This window comes from Dasypus novemcinctus, chromosome 10 (assembly GCF_030445035.2).
Source record: "Dasypus novemcinctus isolate mDasNov1 chromosome 10, mDasNov1.1.hap2, whole genome shotgun sequence".
Taxonomy (NCBI): Eukaryota; Metazoa; Chordata; class Mammalia; order Cingulata; family Dasypodidae; genus Dasypus; species Dasypus novemcinctus.
In genome coordinates this window covers 2084242-2089414 of record NC_080682.1, presented here as the reverse complement: position 1 = coordinate 2089414, position 5173 = coordinate 2084242, and the positions used below count along the sequence as shown (strand labels likewise).

Below are 5173 nucleotides of genomic sequence, written 5' to 3'. Positions count from 1 at the left end.
CAGTCCCCCCTGCCCTGGTTCCTGTAGCTTTAGAGTAAGCCTTGAGTTCAGGTCCTGCGACTCCTCTAACTTCGTTCCATTTCTAAAGTGTTTTGGCTCTTCTGGTTCTTTTGCATTTCCATGTGAATTTTATAATAAGCCTGTAGACGTGTCCACAAAATTCCACTGAGAGATGGGTGGGGGGTGCGTGGCTCCTGAGAACAATTTGCGGAGAACGGACGTCTTGACCGCGGGTCGATGTCCTCGAGCCGGGACCAGGGTGTGTCTTCCCACTTACTGCTGTCCTCTTGGATTCTTTCTTGGATTTCTTTCTTGGATTTCTTTCCTTAGTGTTTCGTAGTTTTCAGTGTACAGAATCTACACATTTTTGCTGTATTTATACCCAAGCATTTCATTTTTTGAGTACTACTGTAGTGGTATTGGCTTTTGTTGTTGTGTGTTTGTGTTCATAAGATTTAGAATTGTAATTGTTCGTTGCTAACCACCAGAGATGGCATGGATTTTTGGAGATTGAGTTAATCTGGAGTGAGGATCTCTGCTGAGCAACTTTGTTTTTTCTCGGGGTTTTATAGTTTATTTGGGGCATGGGTTCTACATAAATAACCATGCCATTTGCAGCTAGAGCTGGGCCTTCTAGACGATACTGAGGAGGCGTGCTGAGAGAAAGTGGCCTCTGCCTTCTAGAGCCGTGGAATGTTAGCTGTGCGTGCGCCCCGTGCGCTTTGTTAGGTTAAGAAGGGCTCTCTCTTCCCAGTTTGCTGAAAGTTTTTATCACGAATGAACAGCGAATTTTGTCAAATGCCTTTTAGGCATGTGTTGCTATAATCACACGGCTTTTCCTTTTTAGTCTATTAATGCAGGGAATGACGTCATCTGGTCTTGTGACGCTGGCCTAGCTTTGCATCCCCGCTGTGGCACGGTGTCCGTTACATATACTGCTGGGTTTGATTTCCTAGTATTGCTCACGTTTGCCTCTGTGTTCACAAGGGTGATTATTCATCTGTAGCTTTTGTTGTACTTTTTGGTTGTTTTTTTTTTCAATCCCCCCCTTGTGGCTTTTTGCATGCTTTCTGCTCTCTGTGTCCATTTGCTGTGTGTTCTTCTGTGTCTGTATTTATTTATTTTATTTCCCCATCCCCCCTTGCAGCTTGCTTGCTGTCTGCTCTCTGTGTCCATTTGCTGTGCACTCGTCTGTGTTTTTTGTGTGTGTGTGCTTGTCTCCCTTTTTTTGTTGCGCCATATTGCTGAGTCGGCTCTCCGTGGCATGCGGGCGAGCCTGCCATCACAAGGAGGCCCCGGGACGTGAACCCAGGGCCTCCCGTATGGTAGGCAGGAGCCCAACTGATTGAGCCACAGCCGCTTCCCTGGGTTTGTTTTTGGTTTGTTTGTTTCTGTTTGGTTTTCAGTATTAGCCAAGTTCTCCAGAGAAATAGAACCTATATATATATGATTTATTAAGAGGAGTTGGCAACCGTGATTGGGGGGCTGGCAAGTCCAAATTCCTTAGGGCAGGCCACAAGCTGGAAATACAGGGGACTCGGAAGTCTGACGAGTCTGAGCTCCGTAGCACTGGCTGCAGGCTTGAAACTCCAATAAAGATAATGCTGCAGTTGAACCCACATTCCCCAGGGCAAGCTGGCAGACTAAAGTTGATGCAGAAATCCTCCTTTCTGATTTCTGAAATCCTCAGTTCTGGCTTTTAAGACCTCCAACCGATCGTCTCTCCACATGGCTGAGGGCAACTCCTTTGTCGATTGTAGATGCAATCGGCCATAGATGCATTCAACTTATTATAGATGCAAATCCACCTACGAGTACCCTCATAGTAACAATTGGGCAGGTGTTTGCTTGAACAAGTAACTAGGCACCATGACTGAGCCAAGGCGATGCATAAAAGTAACTATCACATTTGGTACCTGGTTAGTGCTGGCCTCGTGAAATGGCTCACCTGTTTTTTCGGAGGAGGCGGGGATTGTGTAGAATTGGTGTTATGTCTTTTAAATATGTTTGGTAGAATTCACTAGTGAGACTGCCCGGGCCTGGAGCTTTCCTTGTGGGTAAGTTTACACTAAAAACTCCGTTTCTTTCATGGCCGTGAAGTACTCTATCTCCTTGAGTGAGTTTCAGGGGTTTGTGCCATTCTAGGAATTAAATGATTTCACCATAATTGTGGAGTTTGGGGACAGAGTTAGTTATAGTATTTCCTTATTATCCATTTTGTCTTTGGGGCGTGTGGTGATACTTCTCTTTCATTCCTGTGAATGGTCATTTGTGCCTTCTCTGTTTTCCTCTTGGTCTCTGGCTAGAGATTTATCACTTTACTATTGTGAAAAATTAACTTTTGATGTCATTAATTTTCCCTTTTGTTTACCCATGCTCAGTTCCACTGAGTCTTGATCTTATCTTCTTTCTTTTATTCTCTCTGCTTGCTTTGGGTCTAACCTGCGCTTCCTTTCCTAATTTCTTAAAGTGGACGCTTGGGTGACTCATTGGAGACCTCCCATTCTTTTCCTGTTTATTTTTCTCCAAACACACCCCCTTCCAGCTTCCCCCATCCCCTGGAAACCTCTACTCTGCTTTCTAGCTCTGTGAATTGGCAATTTCTAGTCATCTTGCAAGGGATGGGGCACATTGGTCCTTGCTTATTTCACTGAGCAGATGTTTTGCAGGGTCTTCCCCGTTGCAGCGTGGCTTAGAGCTTCCTCATTTCCTGTGGCCAACCAGGATTCCCTCGTGTGGCTGTTCATCCACTGATTCGCTGGACGTGGGTGGTGTCCACCGTCTGGTTGTTGTGAATGACGCTGCTTTAAACGGGGGTGTACCAGCCCCTGAGACCCTGCCTTCACTTTATTTGGAAATAGACCTGAAAGGGGAATGGCCACGTCGTTTAGCTTTCTGAGGAAACTCCACATGGCTTTCCGCAGTGGCGTCACCATTTTACATCCCCACCAACGACGCATCAGACTTCCGATGTCTCCGCATCCTCTCCAGCACTTGGTATTTTCCATTGTTTTTTTGTTTTTAGCTAATAGCCGTGCTTGTGACCGTGAAGGGCATTTCATGGTTTTGTTTTGCATCTCTTCTATTCTTTTTAACATAAACATTTCATGTTGTAAAGTTTTCCCTAAGCACTGAGAACATTTTGGAATGTTCTGTTTTCATTTCAGGTCACTTAAAAAACAAATGTTAATTTCCCTTGAGATGTTCTCTTTGACCCAAGTATTATTTAGAAGTATGTTGTTTAATTTACAAATATTTAGGGGTTTTCCAGATATATTTGCTTTTGATTTCTAGTTTAATTTTGTTATGATCAGGAACATATGTTGTCTGATTTCTATTCTTTTAAATTTCTTATGGCTTTTTTTTTCTTTTTAAAATAATATTTGCATATTTTTATTAGAGAAATTGTGAGCTTACAAAACAATCACGCACAATGCCAAAATCATTCATGTTCTGTAGGGAATAAGTCCTGCAGTGACAGTGCTTTGTCCCTCAGGTACAGGTGACAGGAGGAGACAGGTTTGGAAACCCTGAAGCAGAGGAGAATATTCCAAATGACAAGAACTCATTTGATTTTTGGATTACATTTATGTTTGTTTCTCTACCCAAGTGCCCACTAATAGTATAGGAAAGTTGGTCAGAGAAAATTATGTCTGGCTTTTTTAATGGCCTTCAATATCATCTCCCTGGGTGACTTGGAAAACAATGTACTTCTGCTCTCATTGGGTAGTATAGTCCATGAGTATCCACTGGGCCGCGTGTGTCAGTCGGGGGTTTCTCCTCTTGTATGCCCTTCCTGATTTTTCGTCTACTTGTTCTCTAGATTACTGAGTGAAAAGGGTTATACATGTGGATTTGTCTTTTTATCCTTTAAGTCTGATCACTTTTTGCTTCATGTATTTTGAAGCTCTGTTGTTAGACGCACTTACACATTTAGGGCCGTTGCCTCTTCTTGGATAATTGATCCATTTATCATTACGCTATGCCACTCTCCTAATCCCTCCTAGTATTCCTTGTTCTGAAGTCTAATCTGTCTGGTATGAATATAGCTGCTTGATTAAGTGTAGTCCCTTTGATAAGTGTTTGTACGATACATCTTTTTCCATCTTTTTACTCTAGACCTATTTATGTCTTTATATTTGAAGTGGGTTTCTTGTCAGCAGTACATAGTTGGGTCTTGCTTTGTTTCTCCAATCTAATAATGTCTTTTAATTGGTGTGCTTAGAGTGTCTAAATTTAATGTGATTATTTATACAGTTGGATCAAAATTTACCATTTTTCCGGCCATTTTCTGTAACATTTGTCATCTGCTCTTCCTCCCTTTTCTGCCTTCTTTTGGATTAACTGAGTATTTCTTATGATTCCGTTTTCTCTCCACAATAAGTTTATCATTTATATTTCTTTTTTTAAAAAAAATGGAACAGTTACTTTAGGGTTTATGATATACATCTCTAATTATTCAGAGCCTACCTACACATAATATGATTTTTTAAAATTTTTAATTTTATTTATTTGTATTCACCTTTAATAATGATATGCTATGAAGAAAACTTAGCATGCCATATAACAATTTTAAAGGGAAGACTGTATTTTTGCATGGTGTCTGGCTGTGTAAACTACCGATAAAAGAACACAGTATTTGGCCATGCCTACGTAATATGATCTTATATCCATGTCTCTGCAATCCTTCCCTTCTACTATTTGGGCTGTTGTCATACATTTTATTTTTACATAATGCTCCAAATGTGTTATACACCACCACTATTTTCTCTTTAGAAGGTCAGTTATCTTTTACAGTAATAAAAGTAGGAAAGAAATGAATTTTGTTTTTGCCTTTACTCCATTTCCTGTGCTCTTTTTTTTTTTTTTAATAGTTCCAAGTTTGTATCTAAATCATTCTCCTTTTTCCTGAAGAATTTCCTTTGTTAATGAAGGTCTTCCGGCAATGAATTCTTCAGGTTTTGTTTGTCAGAGAAAAACTTTATTTTTCCTCCTCTTTTGAAAGATGTTTGCACTAGGTCTAGAATTCTGGGTTAACAGTGTTTTTGTTTCGTTTTGCTTGTTTTTTCTTTTGGTCCTTTTAAGATGTCCCTTCAAGGTCTTCTGGCACTCTTGGTTTCTGACACAACGTGTGCTGTTATTCTTATCTTTTTACCTCTTTCTGTAGTGTACC

The 5173-nt window shown here is 40.8% G+C and overlaps 1 non-coding gene across 1 annotated transcript; it reads right to left on the bottom strand.

Moving 5' to 3' along the window:
- Nucleotides 1-4510: 4510 nt before the first annotated feature.
- On the bottom strand, nt 4511-4649 carry LOC111760522 (small nucleolar RNA SNORA15). The gene has a single exon (XR_002794184.2). It is a non-coding gene; the product is annotated as a small nucleolar RNA SNORA15 (small nucleolar RNA).
- Nucleotides 4650-5173: the final 524 nt, after the last annotated feature.